We start from the raw sequence: 26521 nt of genomic DNA on the forward strand, positions 1-26521 counted from the left end.
AAAACCTGATCCACCATCTTGATGAGTGTTAATTCCACCGTGATGCCAATATTTAGCAGGTACGCGTTAATGATATGAAATCTCACAAAATATACTATCCCTTACACCACAAAAACACCATCCATCACACCACTAAATCATACAACATCCATACTCTATTCAACATCCCATACACACAAAATCACTAGCGGCCATTTTTAGCTTAGACTTTAAGAGAACAAGATGAAATCCCATCCAAATTCTCTCACATACCTTATATAACATCCAACATCTCCTTATGCAGACTATCCAAAACGCCATTTGTTAGCTTAGTATGTAAGAGAAGGAGAAGAAATCTAACAAACGTAGTACGAGATAGTATATTTTTTTAAAATAGGTTTCCTTCTCTTCTCTTACATTCTAAGCGAATACATGCCTATTGGATAGTGAGTATGATATGCTGGAGAGCACAGTGTTGTGATGGATATTATTTATCGCGTTGTGAGTTTTCATCGTCGTCGTTTACATTCTAAGCTAAAAGGCAAGACTTTTGGGACAGTGTGTTTACGGGGTGTTAAATGTTATAGTTTATGTTATGGATAGCCTTTTTTGTGGTGTATGGCATATTCTATCTTGTGAAATTGCATCTACTGTGTTTACATTTTCAGCTAACACATTTTGTTTGGAATGTGTGTGTGTGTGTGTTTGTGTGTGTGTGTGTGTTTGTGTGAGTGTGTGTGTGTTTTTATGTTTTTGTTAGTCCCTATAAAACTCCCTTTGTCCTTATTAAATTCATTTCACCTACCCACCTACAATAGTATATATTCAGGTCAGCTACTTGCAACACTCTTAGTAATCAACCGATTGAGGTCAGTCACTTGCAACCCTATTGCCAATTATTCCCTAGTGTCTAGGACCGTGACGTCATTGAAGCCAGAAATATCGAGGCTATAAATATAAACCTAGACTTTTCCATAGGATGTTACTAAAAGATAAAACTATGAATATATTCTGTTTTTTTTTTTTCCATAGGATTTTACTAAAATATGAGACCATAAATAGATTCTAGCGTTTTACAAAAGATTAGGATTTGCTATAAGTTGTAGCTATAAAAAGGGTGTGATGTTTTCAGAAAAGGAATTTCAACAAGTTGCAACTATAAATTGGTACTATGTTAAAAAAACACGGCAAAAAAGAACAAAAAAAAAACAAAAAAAAAACGTGTGCTTCAGTTATCTACAGCGTGCGTCTCTGATGAACAAATGTGCCTAAAGGGAAACACTGCTTAACAAATGACACTTGACACAAAATCCGACAAGGAAAACAATTCAGCTCCGTATATGATTAAATCACTGTGGCGCGACTGAGAATATCGAACTAATCTATATGGGATCTTCTTACCTTCTTGTCTATTTTTGTGTTTGTGTGTGTACCTATAGCAATGCCTCAAAAGTGATAAACGGAGAAAATTTAGTTCGAGTTTGTATTCGTTTCTACGCTGCCAATGTCTTAAAAAAAGCCAACAGAATTTGCTCCCGAGTTTGAAAAATTATACATCGTACCAGCAGCAAAATAATCTCTGCATACGTACAAGTGACGGTCACACTCATTTTCAGAGTTTGAGAAAAATATAAAGAAAATACCAGTGTCTACGTATAATGGATTAGTCTCGTTCTTAAAAAGATAAAGGTGAACTACCATTATTATTCGCCAAAGCTGCTGTCTTGTGAATCAACAAAATTAACGTTGAGTTTTTCAGTCCAATTACATATTTCATAACTAATTAGAAAAAGTAGTATTATTCAGACTCCGCATTCAGATTTATTCAATTATAACAGTCGTTTATTGGCCGTTGATAATAGAGGATGGAATGAATAGAATTGGAATGTATCTTTGAAAGCATGTTATATTTTATTTTTTAGTTTGTTATAACTAATAGTGAAATACAAAGTTGGTACAGTTCATAACAGTAACCATCTAATAAGCAATTAATTTATCACTTACTGGTAGTATTAATGTTTGGTGTCTGTATATGTTTCACGCAAATCGCTTAGGGAAACGTGTCATTTGTACTCCCTAATCCAATGTATGACTTAACGACACTCAGCGTTAGTATTCCACTCATCCAATGTGCTGGAAATGTAATTAAAGGTCACTGTCATATATTTAATAACTACTATGGCAAAGTTTATTTGCCGTGGAATAACCAAACTTACAATAGACTCGTATTCTTAACACTCAGTCAAATATATTTTGCCTAGGTTAGTTATTATTCGTAGCTAGTTTCTTATTCATAAGCTTTGGATATATTAAAACGTAAAGAAAGCGATGTAAACACTTTAATCTTTCTATCAACTTGTCAAATTTGAAACATTCATACAATGCAACAAAAAAAAAAAAAGATGGAATTGTGGTGTCTGTTTTTGTCTCATGCAGATCGGTTAGATGTCATTATAGACCAATAATCCAATGAATGCCTTAGCGCCATTCAGCAGCAACTTTGCATTCCTTTAAAGTGCTGGAAAGATACTTATAGGCAGTTGGTTCCTAAATATTAACTGCTGGGTTAGAGTTTTTTAGGGAAGGGTTAACACGATACACCCTACATAAACATTAGTCCCGTATTCTTCATGGTTATTTAATTACATTTTGGCCATAGTATTTACAGCTCCTAATTGTTTTATATTTCATTTGATTTAGATACTTTACGAACTAGGGGTTTAACCGACTTATCAAGAAAGAGCGACAATCAACAAGCTTTGTATAATTGAAAATATAAATTTATTTTCCTAAAATACAAATTGAAAATGTTAAAAAGAAATTGCAGTGGTTGCTGAACTTCTACTACATCATAAAAATCCTAGAAATTCCGATATATTTTAGTAACCAGAACACTTCCAAAGGTATTCAAAATGAAAACAGCGATGTTCGCATGAAGAATCACTATGTTTTAAATCCAAATACCATTTAAGTAAATTCACGAAGTATCGCTTATACAAGAATATAATACACAGTAGCAATACAATGTATTATTATATGCTCATTTATTTCTTTGTTAACTTTACATTGTCAAATTTGTGCAATATTTTACGATATTGCCAACCTTCATATTGCACTCACGTGCAGGACACGTGCGCCCATTAGTGTATTAGGAACTACTTTGTAAACAAATCATGTACGCTCGTATAGCAGACGCTTTACGATTTGGTTGTTTCTGAATGAACTAAAGCAGATATTTCGTGGACTGCCACATACTAGCTGCTTTGCCACATTCCGCGTTAACTTTTTTGATACAATGTTTCGGATTTTGGCGATAGACGCCAGATGTCATAACATTGGTGGGTACATACAAAGAAAATGCAAGTTAGAATGCATAAACTGTCTCATTTAGCTGGTAATAAGAATGGCAAAAATATACTTACAGTTTTACATCCTGAATTTCCTCAAAATGCACTTTCTTAGTTCTGCAAATCCAAATTATATGAGCCATGTCATGGGTTCTCAAGCTTGATTGCGCATTTCGAAACTGTACTTTACTTTCGACCATATTCCAACTGCATTTACATCCTCCTTACTGCACTCAAAATGAAATAAACATTATATTCCATAGCGTCTTTTGGATAATTGCAATTGATTGACTTCATATTTTTCCAAAATTATGATTTCAAACATTGAATTGCAGAACAGAAACAGTCTTGCAGATGTCAAGAATCTGCTCCGTCGCCGCTGAATTCCAATGTACTTCATGTAGAATTTGCATATTAATCCAGTCCATAATCACGAAATTTCGTAGAAATTACAAAACTACCAAACTCTATTCATTCCGGATCAAATGGAAAGGTTGTTGCAATGCACATTCATTCACAATATAATTCCAAATTTCAATTTTAAGTAGACCATTTCTTTCGAAATGTATGTCTAGCGCGCGACTAAATTCAAATTTATCTGGGTGGAGTTAAGCGCACATTAATAATGTTGCTGTTATGTAATGCTGAATCTGCGCTTATGTATTTAGTTTGGAACACGGCATACGTTCAGTTACTTTGTTTCGTGCAGTGTATTTTTGTTTACATAATTAAGCGTTAGGTAGAATAAGAAAATGAGCATATAATAAAAAGGTTACTGCATTTGTATGGGAAAATATGAACTCATTTTGTAAGCTGGATATACTGCACTCCCAATGTCGTGCAGTATTTCCATCAGAAAAAAAACTCGTTCATATTTTCCCAAACAAATGCAGAGACTTAGGAATCCTATCAAGAATGGACATTATGTATTTCAAAATTTCAAATTCAGTCAATGAACTCAGCGGTTTCAGTTCTAGCCAATGAAGAACGAGGACAGTCTGATCTTTTAACAGTGGCAATGTTCTCGTTGGATTATTTAATGTTTACCTGGATGTAGCTTCGTGGCTTATGAAATAAACCATGCACTTAGTACACTTGACTCATCTTAAAAAAAACAATGAGTAAGACTTTATTATCAAAGACGTGTCACAAACTAAATCACCCATATAATATAAATAATCACAAAGAATAAATATAAACTCTACACCCAATCGACCAATTTGGCAAATTTAAAACTTTGTTGTAATATACAGGAAAAGGTTCAGAACATAATTACCATATTTGAAAAGAACCTATAAGATATGCAAGTCAAAACGATTTTAAAGTCAACACAGACGATGAAAGTCCTCATTGCAGTAGATTAATAGAACTGTACCTATTAAGCGACTGGTGAACTTGCAGTAAATTAATAGAACTGTACCTATTAAGCGACTGGTGAACTTGCAGTAGATTAATAGAACTGTACATATTAAGCGACTGGTGAACTTGCAGGTGTAACAGTTATATAGAAAAAGTTATACGGAAAAACAAACTTTTCAAAAGAGTAAAATTAGTGGATTCAGTGTAGTGTATTCAGTATTACCGGTTGTTGTTAATGAATGTAAATAAATATGTATAGAACAGAGCATTGAATTTTCGCCATTAATTATACATAATTTCCCTTTTTCCAAACCAAGGTGGAAACCCCCGTTTTGTTATTTCTTTGATATATGCACATTTTATGAATAACACTTTTACTAGTACTTAAGTTTTAAATGCTAACAGATAAGACTAAATGAGCGAACTAAACTGCTATGCCTACAAAGAAGAACCAAATTCTCATCCTTTCAGGTAATTGCATAGAAGCATTTGCCAAACTGATCATGTCGACCTTGTAAAAGCGCAAAAGACGGAGAACGTAAGTAAGAATTGTAGTTTTTAAGGTATTGTTAACGTAGCTTAATTCAAAACGAGAAAAATTTATACTACGATAATTAATGTGTTTCTTGCAGAGACTGAAAGGAATCAACGAGCAATGAATACATACATACATACACAACACACACACATGCGTACATACATACGTACACACACACTTACATTCAAACATACATACATCCATCCATACATACATACATGTCCTATATGTCCTATATTTATTGGAAACGAATGTCGGAATCTTAATGTGTACAGTGCAGGGCCAGTAACGGTATAAGTGTGCACCAAAAGAGAGAGCCAACTAAGTTAGTAATATTGTTCAAGATCTGTCACTCAGATGATTCCAGTCCACAATTGTTTTATTTGATACTAATTTTTCGACAATGTTTGCACTTTCAAAATTTAGAAAAGATTTGGCTTTAAAATATCTTTGAATGCGTGCTTTATGTTTTTCTGTTGCAACTTATAGCATTAGCTATCTAACAAGCACGAAATTCCGGGTCGTTTATCACCGATACTGGTAATATTAATGTTTAGTGCCTGCATGTATTTCATAAAGATCGGTTAGCGACACGTGTAATTTTCGCACCCTAATCAAATGTATGCATTAACACCGTTCACGAATAGTCCTGGAGTTATCCAATGTGCTGCCAATGTATTTGTAGGTCATTGTCTCATGCTTAAGAACTACTACGTCCAAGTTCATTTGGAAAGAAATGACCACTTACACGGATCGTTTACCCAACAAGAACAATATTATCGAAATCTTTACCCTCAGTCAAGTACCTTTTGCCCAGATTATTTACTGTTCGTAGATTCGTTTCTTTTTCATATGATCTGGTTATATTAAAACATAAAGAATCAGTGTCAACACGTCACCCTTACAATCAATTAGGCAAATTTGAAACATTCTTGCAACCAAAAGAAAAAGGTGTAAATACGATATATCCAGTTTTGAATTTAAAAAAAATATTGCAAAACAAAAACGATGATAAAACCAACACATACCATGAAACCACAGATCGCAGCAAACGAAAAGAACTTTATTTAATATGTAATTGTTAAGTATCTGGAAATTCTTCCGGTTCTAGCCAGTTAAGGACTATGACAATCGGACTTTTTAACAGTACCAATGATCTCGTTGGATCATTAGATGTTTACTAGGATTTAGCTTTGAAGTTCATGAAGAAACCTTTTACGTGACTCATCTCTGGAGTGGAAACGTAATATTAAGACATTAGAATTAAAAATATCATTAACTAAATGGCCTTTGTAAGATCAATTACTATGAAAGTAATATAAATAAAATACAGATATATGTAACAATATAATAAATACAGATATATGTAACCATATAATAAAAAACTCGATATAAACTCTTTTGAATATCAATTAATTTAGAGAATTTCAAACGTCCTTGTAATACAAATCAAAGTTTGAAAACCTGCATTACATAATTAGACATAAAAAGCAAAACGATGATAAAATCAATACAGACCATGAAACTTCCCATTTAAGTAGACTTATAGGACTCTATTTATTAAGCAACTGGTAAATGGCAGCTATAAACATTATATAGAAAAAGAAATGTGGAGGATAATATCATCAGAACGTGAAATAAACTTTTCTAAAGAGTAAAATAATTAGATGCAATGTAAGTAGTATATGGGGACACTTTACGTACAATGGGAATTAGCATTAAAAACACCCTTGGGACACTTTACGTACAATGGAAATTTAACATGGAGAAAAATCGTGGGACACTTTACGTACAAGGGGAATTAACATGGGAATAAATCGTGGGATACTATACGTACAAGGGGAATTTAACATGGGAATAAATCGTGGGATACTATACGTACAAGGGGAATTTAACATGGGAATAAAATCGTGGGATACTATACGTACAAGGGGAATTTAACATGGGAATAAATCGTGGGATACTATACGTACAAGGGGAATTTAACATGGGAATAAATCGTGGGACACTTTACGTACAAGGGGAATTTAACATGGGATTTTTTTAAAAAAAAAGGGGTAGGCAATTCAATTCAAAGACTATCTCTTTTCGAGAACTATGGATACTATACGTACAAGGGGAATTTAACATGGGAATAAATCGTGGGATACTATACGTACAAGGGAATTTAACATGGGAATAAATCGTGGGATACTATACGTACAAGGGGAATTTAACATGGGAATAAATCGTGGGACACTTTACGTACAAGGGGAATTTAACATGGGATTTTTTTTTTTAAAAAAGGGGTAGGCAATTCAAAGACTATCTCTTTTCGAGAAATATGGCTGGCCCTGAAAAGGGCCTTTGGGTTTTCTTCTTCTTCTTCTAATTTCTTCTTTTCCTCCACCAAGTTCTTATTTTATCTCCTACACTCTTTTTCTCTTTCTTTTTTTTTCTTCTCCTCTTCTTTCTTCTTCTCTTCCTCCTCTTCTTTCTTCCTCTTTTCATTTTCTTCTTCTTTTTCAATTTTTTCATTCCATTCTCTCATCCTTATCCTTTCCTCTTCATCCTCCTTTTCCTCCTTGATTTCTTTCAACAGATCACTAATGATTACCTTCATTTTTCTTAAATTATTTATCTCCATCTTCACTCTATGGGGACTATATGAGTAGTGATCCTCGTTTAGGTTAACCAACATTTGCTCAAACATTCCTAAATTGTCCATGACGTTTTGCAATTTTTCCATTTTGTTAAGGTGGTTTGACGCCATCTTCTTTGTATTCTTTGCAGAATGGTTTGAACAACTAATACTGTGGGTTCTTATACGAAAAGCGCGAACGTGAAGGAAAACATCCCCCTAAAAACATAAAATTCATCTTACCTAGATGATGACCCAACATCGTGCGGACGTGAAGGAAAACATCCCCCTACTTTCTCATTTCATATAATATAACCCTAACTATACTCTCCACATTTGCTAAAAAACCCATAATCTACTATTCACACAAACATACCTGAGTTCTTACAAACACAAACACACAAACACATACCCTCACAATATCTTAAGAAAGAGTTAGTGTTTATTTTCACACTACTCTACCTACACACATTGGCAAATTAATAGTTATTTCTTTTCTAGAGTATTGGGTAGCCCTGAAAAGGGCTGTTTTGTTTGGAACTTCATGGACACCTGGTTAATGGTGGCACCTTCCAGGCCTGGCACCACATACACATCTTATCCCCCAGTTACTTTTTACCTTTTGGGGGGAGAGAGCAGAGGCAGGATATGTCGCTTCAGAATCCCAATTTTCACTCTCTGGGATTCTGAAATTTTTTCTTCTCTCCTTTTCCTCCTCCTCTTCTTTATATCTTCTCTCCTCCTCTTCTTTTTTTCTTCTTTCCTCCTCTCTTATCCTTCCCTCCTCGACAATGGCTTCAGCGGCCAGTTCATTTAATATGCGCCTGGCATATTCCAGATGCACATGAAGTTCCAACAGTTTCTCCAGTCTCGTGTTCATTTTTGGTGTTGATCAATCAACAAGGGTAGCTGGACTGCCGAACGAGTTTCAATTTATACTGAAAGCGCGGACGTGAAGGAAAACATCCCCCTAAAAACATAAAATTCATCTTACCTAGATCATGACCAAAAAAAAAAAAAAACAACGCGCGGACCTAAAAGAAACACTCACTCACTTTTTTATGCTACCCATCACTATTATAAAATTTTTTATGAATCACTTCAATAGACTATTTACATATGCAAAGCAATCCAATCTAACCCCAAATCTACACCTCAAACAGCCCAGAAAAAACAAACATCATTTTAATCTACTATCCACACCAACCTACTTTATCACTTACAAACACACAAACACATACCCTCACAATATCTTAATAAAGAGTTAGTGTTTATTTTCACACTACTCTACTTACACACATTGGCAAATTAATAGTTATTTCTTTTCTAGAGTATTGGGTAGCCCTGAAAAGGGCTGTTTTTTTTGCTATGGCATTCTTTTTTAGTTTCTAAGAATGCGATGTCCTCTGAGGATAGACTTTCTGGCGATAGGTCTGCTTCTTCGGAAAGAGAAGAAGAATTCTTTGGTGTCGATACGACAATCGACAAAGCCTCTGTCAGCTTCAGGTTGCTGCTGTTGCTGCTGTTGCTGTTGTTGCTGCTGTTGCTGCTGTCTCTGAAGTCTGTACTTCTCTGTCCATTCTTCTTTCTCCCTGTTCATTTCTTCTCTGAAGAGCTCTTCTATCAGGTCTTCAGTGATTTTTAACATTCTCACATTCTCTATTTCTTCTGGTTTCGGTATCAGACTGTGTCTGACCCTATGCAGATTCACGTAGGCTTCGTTGAGCTTAGCTAGTTTGGAGCACATCTTCTTAGGAGGATGAGTCGACAATGGATGGCTAGACTGGGAACAACCCGGTTCTTAAAGTGAAAGCGCGGACGTGAAGGAAAACATCCCCCACACGGTTTTCGAGCCGCAACGTTCATGAGAGGGATAGTAAGAAATGAAAGAGCATCAATCCAACATTCTTATAGCTAAACAAACCACAAAGGCATTTTTTTTCAAAACACAACATTTTTTATTCAAAAAATCACTTAACACTAAACAACAACATTTTTAACAATAATTCAACATGATAACATCAAACAATTTTTTTCAAATGACAAACATTCTTTTCTTCAAATACAATCTACTTTAAACAAGGCTGACAACGTTGTGAATGAAATTGTGATTTCCACTGTTGGAAATCATTAGGCCATTGATGGACACTACGTTTCCTAGCTTGAGACAAAAGATAAGCATAATGGTCACAAAACCATCGATCTACTTTCACATCGTTTCTAGCAGAAGAACGAGGATCAAAATGAGTCACTAAATGTTCTAAGGAATAGCCCAGGCTGCGATGATGCAGAAAATACACGCAATATTGTCCACACACCAAGGAATCTGTGCCTTGTAATTTCACGTTATTGAATCGGGTGGTTTGAGCATTTCTTCTCATAAAGTCGATGATATCGTCTTCCAAAGGGGGCAATCCGTACGAATCGAAATATTCCACACATCCTTCTTGAGGAAAGTAGACGGCTACCCAGTGGGTTCCTGGGAGATGACTGTCGTCCGTGTTGATCACGTAAGCTTGATGGTCTTTAGGTTTGCGATGAGGGAGTTCATCTTTAGCACAGACGACAGGATTCCAAGAAGACGTATACGAACTGTGGTTCAAAAGGTAATAAAGTTCCCAGGTATCCATTGATTTGTGTTTTTTTTCTTCTTCTTCACAGGTAATAATATGTCGTCAATTCGATCCTGACTTTTTGCTTGAAAATGTCTGACGAATAAACGGTTATTCGTTCTGTTTCCTCACTCTGATTCAGGAGAGCTTCGATACGATGGATCTCTTGAGTGGTTAATGCTGGACAAGAATGTTCACGCAAGTCTTTATACCACTGGTGCAACACGTCTTTGTTCGAGATGAGACTCCAAGCTTCGTCCAGATACTCGTCCAATTTTTCTTCTTGACTTAACATCAGGCATTTATCGTGTTGAATTTGACTGGGATGATCGTTTTGACATCCATAGCAATTTTTCTTGATCAATTCCGTTATTTTGTCGACCAAGTGTTTGGCAAAACAGGAGACTAAATGGGCTTCTTGTTCTGGCCATCTCGACTTCATCAAAACTTCTTCGTCTTTGTCTTGAGATTCTTCTCCTTCCACGGTCTCCTCACATTTCATCTCCAAAGTTTCTTCACTAGGTAAAGAGGGATAACAGTCTTCCATGGCTTTCTAATAATCTAGAATGACTTCTCTCAAACTGTTGATTTCTATGGTATTATCGAATTCTGCATACAGGATGACGTTCACTGTCTTTGATAGTTTATCTGCAAACTGAAGTTCCACACGAATCTGGCCAGATTTTATAGGGTGGAAATGTCCCTCGTCGCTGCCTTGGTCTGGAGTGAAATCGAAAGCCCACAAAGCATAGCCTTCGTCATATTCGTCATACTCAATGCCGTGACTGGTGTTGGTTCCTAACTGACCGGTGGCTTCGTACAGGGACAAGTACGATCTCAAGTAATTTTTGTTGGCAAAGTCGGGTTCGAAAGGTCGGGTACACAAGGTCTTGCCATCACGACTGACTTCGATTTTCTTCACACCGAAGTGTTGAAAGTGGAAAGGATTTAGATGAATGGCTCCGTTGAAGGCTGCATTATCGACCATACCAAGGATTAAACGCTTGGGTAGCTGTCCTTGCAACAGATGATCTTGGGTTATGGATTGCAGGTTAGCGGGAATGGTGAACGTTTTCACTTCCACACGTCGTATGGGATACTTGGCGGTTGTTCTGCTCAACGTTTGACTGATGTCGTTACCTACTTTAGGTAACACTTCTACGCGTCGTACGTAGAGTTTGGCTTCTTGGATTATGCTTTTAGGAGCCTTAGCAAGATCAGCAGCCTGCAAATGGAAAGTGGTACTGCTACGATTCAGTCTCAAGCGGACATTGACCCCGTTCAGCAAATATTTCTCTTGCAACCACATGTCCAAATGCAAACGATCCATCAGTTCTAAACTTCTCTTGTCTAAGATTTTGCTTTCTCTTGCCTCAAAGCCTTCATTGGTTTGATCTGTTGCCTCGAACTTGCCCGCTGTGTCATCTGCCCACAGCACACAGGCATTGAGATGACTTGTCTTGGCATCTGTTCCGTACGTCAAGAGATTTTCCAGGTAGGCACGGTAAGGGTAAGTATCCATGCTGCTGCTGACTAGTTTGTTATTCAAGTACAAATCCACTGAGCTGAACAAGGAATGCATGAAATTGTTGACGGGAGCTATATTATCATCGTCTTCTACTCCTTTATCATCTTTTTTTAGAACTTGGACTTTCAAGTACAAGTAACTGCTATTCAGATCGATGTAATCTTCGGGCTGCCCCTTGATTTCAAACTCGATGGGAGCGGAATCGGTCAATGAGGAGATGGGATTAAATTCCACCCATTGGGATTCTTGCATGGTCATCATGGTGGGGGGCATGGCAAACAGATCCAGTTCCGTCTTGGAACAGGCGCAAGACTCTCGGTGCATCATTTTGTTTTGTGTTTCAATAATCGAAAACGTCTAAGTCTCGAACGGTTCTTCTTTTCTTGGCCTTTCTTGCTTGAAGTCTGGTGAAAGGGTGTTTTCTTCTTCGTCGTCTCTTTCTGCCTTGTCCTTGCTGAATGCTTGACTCGGTAGCGTGCAGGGCATTTATAGGTGTCTCTCGTCGGCCCAAAATGTCTTTGCCCGTTTGCAGCAAGACATTTTTGCCAGCCCTCATGAAGGCTTCTTTAGGGTTTTGTTTGTCGATGATGACATTTTGGAGAAATTCTTTGCCTTGTGTCAGTGCCGCATCTTTCAAGGCGTGCAATCCGCGTGTCACCATCGGTTTCAACACTGGGGCCACCGAACGAAAGGCCGATTTTAACATGTCTCCTAAACCGTGTCCTCGCTGTCGAGCCACCCCTTGGTACACTGGATACATGACTTACGAGTCGTGAGAGAACCGTTTTCGAAAATGGAGTTTCACCGTGACTTTTCCTTTGGTGAATGGAATATCTTGTCCCAGATCTCCTTTTATAGTAATGTTGACCGTGTCCAAATACGACTTACTGACCGGCAAATAGTGAGGATGGACAAATTCGCGGTGGACGTGGTAAGTGTTTCCACCTTCCTCGTCAGCGTTCGTGGCAGAATCCACTTTGAAAGGAATGACACGCAGTAACGGCACGGAGGTGTGTCCCACCACGTTGTACTCCACCACATCGGAATACACGAACATCAAATTCAGTCCTTGGTTCAGTTCTACCGGGGTACGAAAATACTTAACAAAAGAATCGTTGTCGAAAATGCCTGATGATTCGGGTGGTATTTTTTGTTCTACTTGCTTCCTCATCTCCATGTCACCACCCAACATGTCAAACAATCCAGGACAAAATACAATGGTTACGATTTTAGGCCGTTCAAATTTCATCAAGAAGCGACGAGCTACTTTGTGGTACTCCATGGTGACACTTTTGTTCCTGACATTGGCATTGACATTGGCATTCTTAAAAGCTTCCCCAAACACACTATTAAACTTGGTAGCTATGGTGTTGACCAAATGTTGACCACTGAAATAATAGCCTGGGTTAATCAGAAAGTTGTAGGTCCACGTTTTAGTTTTCTCATTATAGGTTTTATTGGTATATGTGCTACTAGTCTTATCCAACTCTTGTTGCAAATGTGAGTCATGAACTTCCACCGTAAAACAATTTTGATTGGGAATGACATTGAGGACTTGGGTCGGGTGAATCATTTCCACTAAAGCCACTTCCCAATGGGCTTCGTGATCTAACGGGATGGCTTGAGGTAATTTGGCCGTGTAACAGCACAACGTGTTGTTGGGAAACACCTCCATGGAACTGTCACTGGGTAAGGTTAAGTAAAATTGGTTTTGGTGACTCATAATTCTAGAGTTCTGTGGCTGTCCGAGGGGATATTACTGGATGTCAGAGGCGTGTCTCCGCCCAAAATGGGGTTCTGGTTGTGGTTGGAGTGGTGACTGGCACTGACACTGGCACTGGACACAACGTTCCCGTTCGAGGAGAATTTCAGGGAGGGATTGGGAAGCAGGTAACCGATGCAACTGCTCAATAAAATGGTCCACAATTGTTTGTCTCCTTGTTGCAAACTCAAATTGGCGATGGCTGCCCCGATGACACAATACACCACGAAGATTTGGCAGAAAAAGACGATTTGCGTTTTAGGCACACGTTCTCCACACCACACCCACAAGGGTTGTTTTTGTAAATCTTGCACAGAAGAACTAGGGGAAGAAGGACTGGTCGACGTAGCTGCGTCTGATGTGTGAAAGGGCATGATGGTCACTTCTTCTTTTTATAGTCGATGACTTGCGAAGCGTCGATCCAAGAATCGAAACTGGGTGGATATCCTTTCCAACGTACTTTGACTTCTTTGACACGTCGTTTGCCCACTTTACGGGTTCTGCGTTCGAGAATGCTTTCGATGTCGTACACGTCGTCTTCTTTTTTGGTGACACGTTGTAACTCGGGCAAATAAAACGTTCCTTTGAGTACTTCTCCGTTCATGTCTTCCAATTTATAGACGGCAGGATGACGGCCATGTACTCGTCCAGTGACGCGAAACAGTTCGGTCGTCCAGTTAGGTAAGTAACCTTTGTCGAAAGTGCGTTTGGTTTTGCCAATGCGCACCCAATCTCCTACGGTCAACTCTCCACTTTTCTTGGGGACAGCCCTCGTCGGGGACGTACCGAACAGGCGCTGGAACACCAGCACTTCGTTGTCGGGAGTCACGTCTTGCGGGGCACGTCCGATGCTTCGATGGTAAGATTGGTTGTACGCTTGCACCAGGTGCGGTAAGATGTCGATGTACTTCAGAGTGTGGTGATGCGTAAAATATTTCCACATGCGTTCTTTCAAAGTGCGTTGAAAACGTTCCACGATGCTGGCTTTGGTTTCGGGATTCTCGGTGGTACAAAAATGAATGTCACGTTTCTTTAATTCTTTTTGGAAAGCTTGGTTCAGAAATTCGGTGCCTTTGTCCGTTTGCCATCGAAGAGGGCGACGGCCGCTTTGTTTCAACACCCGTTGCAGGGCTCGCACTAACTCGCTGCTCGATTTGGAAGTCAAGGGCACGACCCAGGCAAATTTGGAAAAGACGTCGATGACACAAAACAAATATTTGTAGCCACGATTGTAGCTGGCCAAATGAGAGACATCGGCTAAATCGGCTTGCCATTGATGATCGATGCCTTCCACTCGGGTGCGACTTCTGGCAAACTTGCGTCGAATGGGTTTGTGTAAAGTGTAGGTAGCTTGTTCTTGTAACCATCGTTGCACTTGAGGTAAACGGAGACTTTTCAGTCGCGTTTTGGCAGCACGATACAATTTTTGAACTCCTGCGTAACCTGCAGGATGGGAGGGATCGTAGTAAATGCTGGCTAAGACTTTTTCCATTTTTTTGTGTGAATTGGTGTGTTAATAAGGCACCCACTCTTGGAAGAGGCTACTCTTTTTCTCTTGGGGTATTTTCTTGGATTGCAAGGCTTTGCGTGTGCGGCCAGCAATAGGTGTCGAAGAGGAGGAGGATGTCTGAGCGGGGGATATCGGTTCTTGTTTCACTTCTGTCTTCACTTCTGTCTTCACTTTCTTTTTCTCTTGTGAGGAAGAAGGGGTGGCCATCATCTTTTTAATCCATCCAATTCTGGAGGTAGGTGGTGTTGTTAACTTGCGTACTTTTTCTGGTGGAGTTTGAAATCCTTCTTCTTCTTCTTCTTTTCCTTTTTCTGTCTTGGTCACGGGTAGTGGTGGAACTGGTACTGGTACTGGTGATGGTGCTGGACTTTTCATCAAGGTCTTAAAATCTTTCAAAGTGGGTAGAGCTGTTTCGTCTAAAGCTTTCTGGTGAAAGAGTTGCAATCGTTGCAAGAGTTGACCGTACTTTTGCGATTTTTCTGTTTCGGACAAATCTTGGCGATCCATCAAGGACTGCAATTCGTGTTGTAACTGGGACATTTCGCTCAAATTGGGATTGGGAGGTAAATGCGGGGTGCGTTGTTCTTGCCACCGATGGTATTCCATCCATCGTTTGTAAGGCACTAAAGCTAGTTTTCGTCCTTCCATGGGGTTGTCAGGGGTCGATTCTGAGATCTTGGGACTTCCGAAGGCCTTTTTATCTTGCTCCCACCAGTCCTCCCAACATGGTTCCCAAGACTCCTTTCAGTATGGGGCCTAACAAGAGAGGCAAAATGCCTCCACGTTGGACCAACATCTTCTTTTTCTGACGAATGGGAACTTTCTTTTGAACCATTTTCCGAAGAACGTGACGATGTTTGCCTAAGCATTGTTTCTGGTGTTTGGACAAAGGGATCGTGCCTTTCAAGACGTTCAAACAACATTCGCACACGGTATCGATGACCTCTTTGGAGGCCGTTTGAATGAGTTTTTTTCGTAGGGGTGGAGAAGCTTTGGACAGGACAGATAACAGGTCCCCATGTTTGGCTAAACGTGGTGGTAGTCCTTTCCTTTTCTTTCCTTGGGGTTTTCTGGAGGGTGACATCTTTGAGTCTTTAGGAGCACCTAAAAACACTGATACTCTACTCGGTCACAGGCCTTTTTTATACTGGAACGCGTCGCCACTGATTGTCTTTACGTTTTATCAGTTTGAGGACAGGCATGACACGTCGTGCAGGGGTACGTAACGGACTAAATCGAGCCAGTTCTTGCTTGGACAAATCCAGTAAACTTTGTAACATGCCCGATCTTTCATGGACTTTGATTTTGGGAGAAGGTACTTTGTGAGCAGCAGCCACTGCCGCTAAATGGGAGGGTCCTGCCACTGGGGAAGTTCTTTTGGGGGTCATCAACGGAGAAGTTCTTGGTGTGATCAACGTCTCCAAGTACTCTTCAGTTCCTGGTGACATCAACGGAGAAGTGGACAAACGTGAGGCTGCCGGAGACGTTGTGGCAGGTCGTGGCTTGCGAGTGTAAGGTTGCGTCCTGGCCGAAGTGCCTCTCTTGCGACTAGTTTTCTTCTGTGGACTTTTCTTTTTTTGAGGACTTTTTCTCTGTTTCTTTTTCTTGGGGCTTCTTTTCTTTTTCCGGGGTGATGGTGGTGGTGTCTGGTAAGAGGAGGGTCCCGCCACTGGAGAAGTTCTTCTTGGGGACTTGGTCTTTTTCTTTTTCTTCTTGGGGCTTCGTTGGACTTTTGTCTTAGGGATAACTTTGGGGTCATTAGGATCCCATCTTAAGAGTGAGCGAATGATGACCCCTCCTAGAGTACCGCTCCCTCCAGGTTTCAAAATGATTTGTTTTTTGGTTTGAGTGTCGATGCGGGGATCGGCCAGTTGGACCAAAGCGACTTTGTTTCGATCGAAAAAGCGTTGGGTTTGATGAGGAATCTGAATGATTCCTTGGAGTAATTGACGTGCCGTCACCGTGAACCATCGTAAGACGTCTTTGAGACTAGCTTCTAAGACACGGGCTCGTGTTTGTGGATCGTTTTCTCGACTGATGCCATACAAGGCACGAATCAATTTGACGGGAAGATGCGACTGAAGGGACGTCATGTTCACACTGTGTGAGACAGACGAAAAAGGGTCTGAGGTTTTTATAGATTTTTTGATGGGGAGTGAAATGAAGTCGAGGACGGAGACGTGTACAGGACAGGCCCTCCGTCTTGGCACCAGTGGTGAAACAAGTGGGTACGAAATCGCAAATCCTCGGGGGTCGTAGGTTTCAAATCGACGAGTAAATAGGCGTGTGGCGTTTGAGTGGCATCGTCGTACGCCTGAGTGAGCCAAGGCGTTCCTAACTGTTTGGCTAAGACTTGCACTTGCGATTTATCTCGAGGGCTTTTAAACAAGACCACGTAATGCGCATTGAGACTGATGGTGCGATGGGCTTTACTTTGTTGAAACAAATTTTGGGTGATGTAAATGACACTGGCATTATGGTGATGCCCTTTGCGCGTGAACCACAATTTAATTTCTTCTTCGTCTTCTCCTAACATGTCGTCGAAAATGACCAAATGGGTTAGACGGGAGTCAGAGACGATGCCGTCGTCTTCTTTAGGAATGCCTTCCACAAACACGATGGAATCGCCTTGACTTTCTCGCAAAAGGCTGTACGCCGATTGCCACTCTTTGTAACACCACACGATCCGTTGAGGGGGCCGATCGATCAAACGATGTTTATGTTCGATCAAACGTTTGACGAATTCGGTTTTGCCTGAACCGCTAGGTCCAGCAATGAGCATGTTAAAGGGATGGCGAAGATACAAAGCCTCCCAACTGGCACGATCTAAGTGTTCGTCGATGACTTTGACAGTAGAGGAAGAGGGAGCAGAGACAGCAGAGGTAGCCATGGTATGAGAAATGTCACTTGTGACACGAAAACAAACAAGACAAGAGTTTATATACTTTTTCAGAACACGTTTATTGAATGTTTCAAATATGAACACGAAAGACAAAAATACATACAACCCAAATAGTGATGTACAGGAATATAAAACACAGCAAAGCGATCAAAATGGAATATAAACAAGTGTCTGTACAACATGTTTTGGGTAACCAAGATGTCCTAGGGACAGTGTGTAATGTTCTTACAGTCTCTACATGAGGTATTGTCACACAAGTGTCCTCTCGGAATGACCTTTCAGGCATGTCCATGACAGTCCTGTCCTGAAGCGAGTGGTTGTTCTCGGTGACGGGTTCTTCTGGCACCGTCACTAACACAGGTTGAAAAGTAACTTTTTTCCTTGAACAACTCTTGTGCATACTGGGCCACTTCTTGGGTCCAAGCCTCAAAACCCCCCTTTTTCCAATCACGAACATCTGTCCAATGAGGGTGTAAGTCACAAGCTACACACACATCGTCATACACGTCTTGGGTCGCTAAAAGTTGACGAATCTTTTTTTCCTGTTGAGGTCGAGAAGTATCCAGATGAAAACGCAAGGCTTTGAACAAAAGGAGTTTTTCGTGACCATTTAAGGCCATGGAGGTGGTAAGTACTGATCGTAAAGAGTCCACAAAGAATCGGCTGGTAAACGAAATCCCAGAAAACAAGTCACTAAGACACACACCACTTGTCGTCCAAAATTGAATGGATACAGTTCTTGTAATAATTGATGGTAATGATCCACGGTTTGAATATGGTCATTGAGTTCCTTCCACGGAATCTGTTGGATGACATGTGACATAAACCGTGGCATGACAGCCTGTTTTTATATTCTCTTTTTTTCGGATGCAATAGACGTACTTTCTAGCCAGAGATCTTCGTTCTCCAGTAGGGAATCTAAATCTTGCATACTGTAACCGAAACGTCAGAGTTCGTTTAGGTGTTTCCTCTTCCTCTAAGTAGATTCCACGTAAAATATGTTGGTAATCCTTTAACTTGTCTTCCTCAATGTATTGCTGTAGGTGAATTTCGAAGTAACCATAATCATGAACATGTCGATCATTAGCGACCTCAAAGTTTTGAACAAGGTCTGACCATTGAAAGAATTTCTGACGAATCAGTTCTCTTATACCATTCAGGTACCAGTGGTTAAAGATCTGGTGACGTATCGGATGCAATTGTTCTTTACGTTTCACTTGTATTTTCACCAGCTCTCGGTAAATGCGTTCTCTCAACTCCACAGGCAAAGCACGAATGTTCTCTTGTAAAGTATCCATGAATAGGTCATACTAAATCCTCTTTGGTCTGACACAAGAAATGTACTCTTTGCACAAACATGGTTTCACTTCAGTGTCGAATTTAAATCGTTGAGTCACTAATCTACACATTACAATTCGTTCAGAAGTTTCCTCTTTCACCAAGTTGACATTGTGTTCAAGATGTTGGTAATTCGTTAACTCTTCCTCTGGAATTCGATGCAGTACGTTTACAATGTAGTAGATAAAATCGTCAATACCAAACCATTCCTTTTTATAACCAGGAGGTCGTTGATCAATGTCTGTCCAATGGAACACTTTCAATTGAATCAGTCCTTGTATAGCCTTCAGGTACCAGTGGTTCAAACACCGGTGACGTATCGGATGCAATTGTTCTTTACGTTTCACTTGTATTTTGACCAGTTCTCGATAAATGCGTTCTCTCAACTCCACAGGCAAAGCACGAATGTTCTCTTGTAAAGTATCCATGAACAGATGATTATGGTAAAAAAGTTACTTCAATGTCTCGGTCCCACTAAAGGTAAGTAATGACAATTCGGTGACCATCGAGCATGTTCTACGTAGGCCGAATCTTGCGGTTCCCAGTGGTGAAGTGACACACTGCAACTGAAGCACTTGACTTTATCTCCTTCGCCCAAGTAGAAAAATCCGGCTCTGGCTAATTCTTCGGGGGTCGGTCCTCCCAGATACTTAGGCCATTTTCCTTTGAACGATTGAAGACGATTTTCAAAGTCGCAGTATTCCGACAAACGCACAGGAAACGAATATTCGTTTTTCACAGGTTCGTTTCGATGAGGGTTGAGTGACATGGGCAGGAGTTTGCTCAGGGCTGGATGACATCCGTAGGGAGGTAAACGTGAAGGTCGACATTCCCCTTTAAAACGAAACCCAGTAAAATGTCCAAGAGGACGAGCAGCATCGCTTTCGCATCCCTCAGGTTTGACACGCACAGCATCACTTTCCATGACAGGGGTAGTGAGAACAAAGTTCCCATGATGCTTTACGGCATCGCTCAGGTCACAACGTACAGCATCGGTCCCATCGCAAGGCTCACAATCGCACTCGTCTGCAAACTCCGTTACGCAATTACAATGGTAACCACATGGACAATCGCAGTTTCCTTCCGGACATTTTCCGTCGCAATGCATGGGTCTTATCCATACAGCTTTTTTACAATCCCCAAACTGGAACGATGTCTTTTTCAAAGTATTCATCTTGTTCGCTCGGTCTTGGTAGTCCCAATGAACTATCGATCTTGCCTAGGGTTCCTTTTTTATATACAGACCAATACCGATGTGACCGTACGGTAAGGTGAAATGATTGGGAAGTCGAACTCGCTTCTGGTACACGATTTGATAGACTTTTTCCAGGGGTCGACTGACGATGTGGTGAGTGGGTAAACGTACAATCTTGTTCGGTTGGTAAGTGGTCACTTTAAAGTTTCCATCCTCTCCCGATTGCAAGGCTTCTTTCAATACCCCAAAATTGACCACTCGACTGGTACGATAATTCAGAGTCAGTCCTTTCACTTTGCACGTCATGTGCACTTCTCCTTGTTTGTCCCGGTATTCGTAGCCGTAATTTTTGGGACCGCCACTGACGAAACTTAGAATCTTGTCGTCGGGATGCTCGTCTGTCCAGGCTCCTAAACGGTCTCCTTCGATGTTAGGGTGATGTTGAATCGGGTGATGGATGTAAATGCAACTGTCCGTGTCAAAGTACAGGACGCGTTCTTCTAACAGTTCTAAAGCTTCGTACAATTTTAAGCGAGCATGGGCTGTCACGTAAGCCGCAATGATGACATTTCCAAAAGGGTCGTCTTGCACAAAGTCCAGATCTTCTTCGTAATTGACCAAGATCAAATTCTCTCGAACGACGTCCACGTGTTTCATGTACTTGGTTTTGTCGTGAATCATCTGGAAGTAGCGGGAAGGTTCTGTCAAATATTCCGTCTTGGGTAAACACGGTCGTTGTGCCATTTTACCCCACAAGCAATTTAACATCACTTTGGCAAACGATCGCCTGCCTTCGTTTTTCTCGATGTGGTCTAAAGTGATGCCTTCTTGTTCGTAGTATTTCTCTTTGAATTGTATTTGGTCTTGGGGAGTGTGACACCAGGAAGGATAGCCGCTGGCTTCTTGCTTCAGTTTCAAAAAGGCATCCACGTAGTCGGCGAAAATGCCTTTCTGACTGGGATCACCCTTGCGGTATTGTTGTGTCTTGGGAAAGTGGCAAATTTCGTACACTTCTAACAGTTGGTATCCCATGTCCATAGCTTTGAACAATTCTACGCTGACCCAGGTTCCCGTCAAGGCCCGTTCTTCCTGGGTGTGCTGACAAGGCTGGTCTTGGTTGCACGTTTCGGCACAAGTACGGCACAAGGGAAACATCAGTTTGCCTTGACAATGGTGAGGTAAGACGGGATGGTAGAGGTTCGTGGGAGGCAAAACTTTGCACTTGATCAAGCCTTCGTATTGTCGAATGTTGACCAGGTCGATGTGTTCCGTCAGCAATCGCGGGTGCCCTGTAGGAAAGTGACAATATTTGCACACGTAGGGATACAGCGAACACACATCCAAGTATTTGATTTCTTCTGCTTTCTCTTCGTCGGCTTGGTACAGCAAACAGGTGGCATTGGTCCTTCCTCCGTACAAACTATCCCTCGGGTTCAGGGGGTCCATCAGCTTGTAACTTTCCACGACACGTTTAAACTCGGGATCGATTTTCAAGCGGTGATCGTATTCGTGTTCCCACATTTCCACCACTTGGTATCCTTGCTGTTCTAACTTCAAGCGTCGCTGACAAGTGTCCTGGTACAGGTCTTCCATGGTCCGTTGTAAAAACTGATTTTTAGTGTCACGGTCAGGGTAGCAGACGGGACATCCGTGAAATAAGCAACCGTTAAACTCGTACACGATCTTCGGGTTTTCTAAGTCCCAGCCATCTACCGAATATGTTCCGATGGTCTTTTCGCCCCCTCCGTTGCGGGCATGCTGAATCCACTTGTCTTCCTTGTCGCACAAGTAATGTAACCAGCGTAGGGCTTTGACCGAGTATTGACGTTTGACAAAGTGGGTCGTTTGAGGACTGATGACAGCCACGGTGTTTTCAGGCATGAATCGTTGTCGATACACTAAGGAACACGCTTTGGCAATGGTGCAAGCTTCTTTCAAAGGATCGACCCCTCCGTGTTCCATGAACAGTTCTCGAAATTTTCCACAGCAACGTCGTAAAATGTCCACGTCGGAACGACAATACTTTAGCATTTCTTCCTGAAAGTCGAAAGGGTCCGAGGCGTGAGCCTGGTACCAAGCGTAGAAAGCTTCTCGTTGTTCGGTACGCATGTTGTCGGGGTCGTAATAGTGAGCCTCAGGTAAATGGGGTAGAACGGCGTGTTGATTGGCTTCCGTATTGAAAAAGTGTGGAAAGTACCCTTTAGCCATTTCTGTCATTCCAAACGTTTTAGGCATTCGACTCAAAGGCATGGCCAAATAGCTCATCGAATCTTTAAACTGTACTTGTCCCACTTGCATGAAAATGATTTTGGCTCCGTTCAAAGTGACTTTAGGACGTTCGGTGCCTTGTTCCGTATAGTACCTCAAAAGAAACTGTCCATCGTATCCGGAGAAATTGTGAGCCATCACTGTGGCATGGCGATGACAATCTCGGTAACGTTCGATGTCCTCTTGGCTCCACGTCTTGTCGATGGGGTCTAAGACCCATTGGGCAAAATCGGCTAACGTGTTGGGTCCCCGAAAGATTTTTTCACGCCCTCCGGGTATCTTGCTGCAGTGAGGGCAATGACTGAAGATAGGTTCTTGAATGCACTTCTCGCACGCTCGATGAGCCACGCAGAAATTAGGAATGTGAATGCCGGTTTCTTGCATGCATTCGAAATCGAAAAAGATGAAATTGCCTTTCTTCTTGTGACCGTCCTCTTTCTCTGGTGGGGGTTGGTATTTTTGCACGTAACATTGGTGTTCCAAGTCCACGATGTGGTGACAAATGTGACATCTTTTCTTTCCTGAACATACGTGTGCCTTGACACTATTGGTACGTATGCCTTGTCCACACGTAGAGCACAATCTCAGCAGTTGACAAGCGCATTTCTTCTGTGAACCTTGCGTTTTCAGATGTTGTTGGTAACAGGTAGGGCTGACAAACGTGCGCAGACAAGTGAAACAAGGCACTGGTTCTTCGCTCAGACAGGGTGAAGAGGCCAAACATCCTGTGCATTTCGATCCACAATGCTTGTGTTGCTCTCGATTGTTATAACCATGGTCACATTTCTCACAGTAATAACCGTATTTCAGGAATCCGGTGATACTGGTAATGGTATCGAAATGTTCATCGTGATAATAGACATGAATGTATTTTCCGTCCTTAAAGTCTTGGCCTCGAAACAACAAAGGTCCGCGCACTTCTTGAGGGTGCACTTTCAAGGTGTAGCGTGGAGCTAGGGCATCTTGCAATTTTTGCATCTCAGGAATGCCACAGGGTGTGTCTTTGGACAGGCCAGCTTGTTGCAACAGGAGTTCTGCTTCGTTTCGTTGCTTGGCTCGATGGGAACGTTGAATAGTGTTCCAGGTTCTTTTCCATTCTACCGTGTCGTTCTTGTCGGCATAGGTTCGTCCCACCACGATGGCACGTGCTAAACACATCTGGTCATGAGAGTTGTTAATTCGGACGAGACTCTTTTTGGTGTTGCGAAGGTCGTCCACCAATAACATCTTTTTGCGTCCTGTCCCTTGAGGAGGAGAGACGTGGGTCATGTCCAGTGTGGCTTTACCATCGGTGATGTCAAACTGATCATTAGATTGTTGTACGTGTTGAATCTTGTCCATGACTTTGGAAGCAGTCAATTCTGCAGGGGTGCTAAACTCGATCCAAACAGGGGATTTCAAACCGTCGTGTTGTATGGAAAGTCTCAAACGATCGTCTTCTTTGGGTTGACATTGTCGCTTGAGTGTGGTGAGCAAAGAATCCCACACCTCAGTGATGAACACTTCTGCTTTCTCTAACGGCACTTCAGCCTTGAAATCTTTAAACTTCACCGTGTATTTGTAAGCCGTGGTTCTAAATTTTCTAGAGGAGCGCTTTTCCGTCTCTCGAATGGAATAGTACTTTTCAGGGTTGACTAAGGGTGGTGAACTTGTTTTAGAGGGTTCGGATTCTGGTTCACTCATGTCCTCTTCAAAATCACTGGCATGAATTTGTGCCAAGATTTCAGCCCTGGTACGAGGCGATAGATCACGTTTCTGCCTCTTACTTTCTTCTTCTTTCTTCTCGAATGAATGGGATCGTTTCATCTTGAAAGCAAAAAGTCAAATGACTCAAGTTCAAACACCATAAACTACTTTATAGTCATAGCAGACCAGCGTATATAAAAGGGTGTGTGTCTTGTCCTTTCACTATTCATTTCACTCTCAAGCCGAACACAACGATGGAAGAGACTGACCAGATGGAACGTTTCGTCAGAGCTTTGCGAGGGGTCATTAGAAAATTCTCTTCAGACCAGCCTACGGACTACTCTCCTTCCTTTAGAGATAAAAGTCAAGATACTTGCTATATCTGTCAGAAGAAACGGCATTGGTCTTCAGAGTGTCCAGACCGTCAAAAAAGAAAAAAAACAGGGGATAAAAAAGACAAAAGTCAAGATACCTGTTATTATTGTAAAGAAAAAGGACATTGGTCTCCAGATTGCCCAAAAAAGAAACAAGAGGAGTCAGAAGAAAAGAGGAATTGTTCAGAAGAAGAGAGGGATTCTTCAGAGGAAGAGAGGGATTCTTCTGAGGAAGAAAGAAGACAGGTGAAGAAAAAGAAACAGGAGAAAAAAAGAAGAAGGGAAGAAAGCGAAGAGGAAGAAGAGGAAAAGAGTGTGACGGTGAAGAAATTCAAATAACAGAGAGACTAAACAAGGAGAAAAGAAGAAATCAATGAACTTTTTATTAAAGTGATGTGTTGTGAATTGTGAATTGGATTGTAAAAAAATGGAGAAAAGAATAAATGAATGATATAAGGTAAGAGTCTTTGAGTTTTGATTTTAAAATAAGAAGCTACACTCACGCACTCATACACAGACACGTACTATAAGGGTAACATGGGTGAGTTTTTCTGAGTTATTGGCAAATTGAAATTGTATTTCTTTTCGAGAAATGTGGGTGGCCCTGAAAAGGGCCTTTTTTCATGGTGTAGGGGTGAGTTTAAGCAATCAATTTTAACTGCCTTAAGCCTTTGCCACGACCAAGGCCTACTTCTGGACTGCGTAATGTTGATGATGATGATGATAATGATTGGGTTGAAATCACTAAGGGTGGTACGGTAGGCTTAGTCACAGGGTTGACATGTTTGGCTCGGGAAGGTCGTATTCTCTTCGTTCGTGATAAAGAAGTCTGATACATTTGTTTCAGACTTCTTAACTCCGCTAAAATGTCCAACAGTACCGTGACCGTTTGATTTTCACCCTCTTGTTTCTTTGCTGCTACTTCTTCTTGCTGTTGTTTTTTTCTTACCTCTTCTTCTTGCTGCTGTTGCTGTAGGAGAAAAGCCTGTTCCGCTTCCTTTTTGTCGTTGTATAAATTTCTCCAATTCTTCTTTCTGTCTCTGTCTAAAATTCTCCACTTGCGGTAATGAAGAAGGTAACGAAGGTTCCGGAACAAATTCTTGCGAGGAGAGAAAATCCACAAAATCCCAATTCACCTCTTCTGAAAGTAAGTTCGGGTTCCCTTGGGCGGTCTCCCCTGCTGGTGCACCCCACTGGATCGTTTTCTGAGTTTCCGTCATGTTGAATCACTATCGCATAGATTGACTGCACACAAGCGCTAGCGAATCTATATTGACTACGTGACGTCACAGACTGCTCTCTTCGGATTGGATGCGGGCTGACTGAATTCTGTAACGCGTGTTCGGATTGGTGAATGAACTCAATCCGTTTCAATCCTTTCTGTCCCTATAAATAAGCGCCGTTCACTGCATTGATTCACCTATTCTCGGAGCCTCAACATGTGGACCGACGTTGAATCTTCAACCCTTGTGTCAACAATGATGTTCAGGACGGACATGCTCA

The 26521-nt window shown here is 41.0% G+C and overlaps 1 protein-coding gene across 1 annotated transcript in view; it reads right to left on the reverse strand.

Annotated features, from left to right (window-relative positions):
• Nucleotides 1-26521, reverse strand: part of LOC149779143 (uncharacterized) — a 58485-nt gene that overhangs the window by 22204 nt on the left and 9760 nt on the right. The window lies entirely within an intron of this gene.

The sequence above is a fragment of the Sinohyriopsis cumingii genome, chromosome 17, assembly GCF_028554795.1.
Source record: "Sinohyriopsis cumingii isolate HCF-2022 chromosome 17, ASM2855479v2, whole genome shotgun sequence".
NCBI classification, from domain to species: domain Eukaryota; kingdom Metazoa; phylum Mollusca; class Bivalvia; order Unionida; family Unionidae; genus Sinohyriopsis; species Sinohyriopsis cumingii.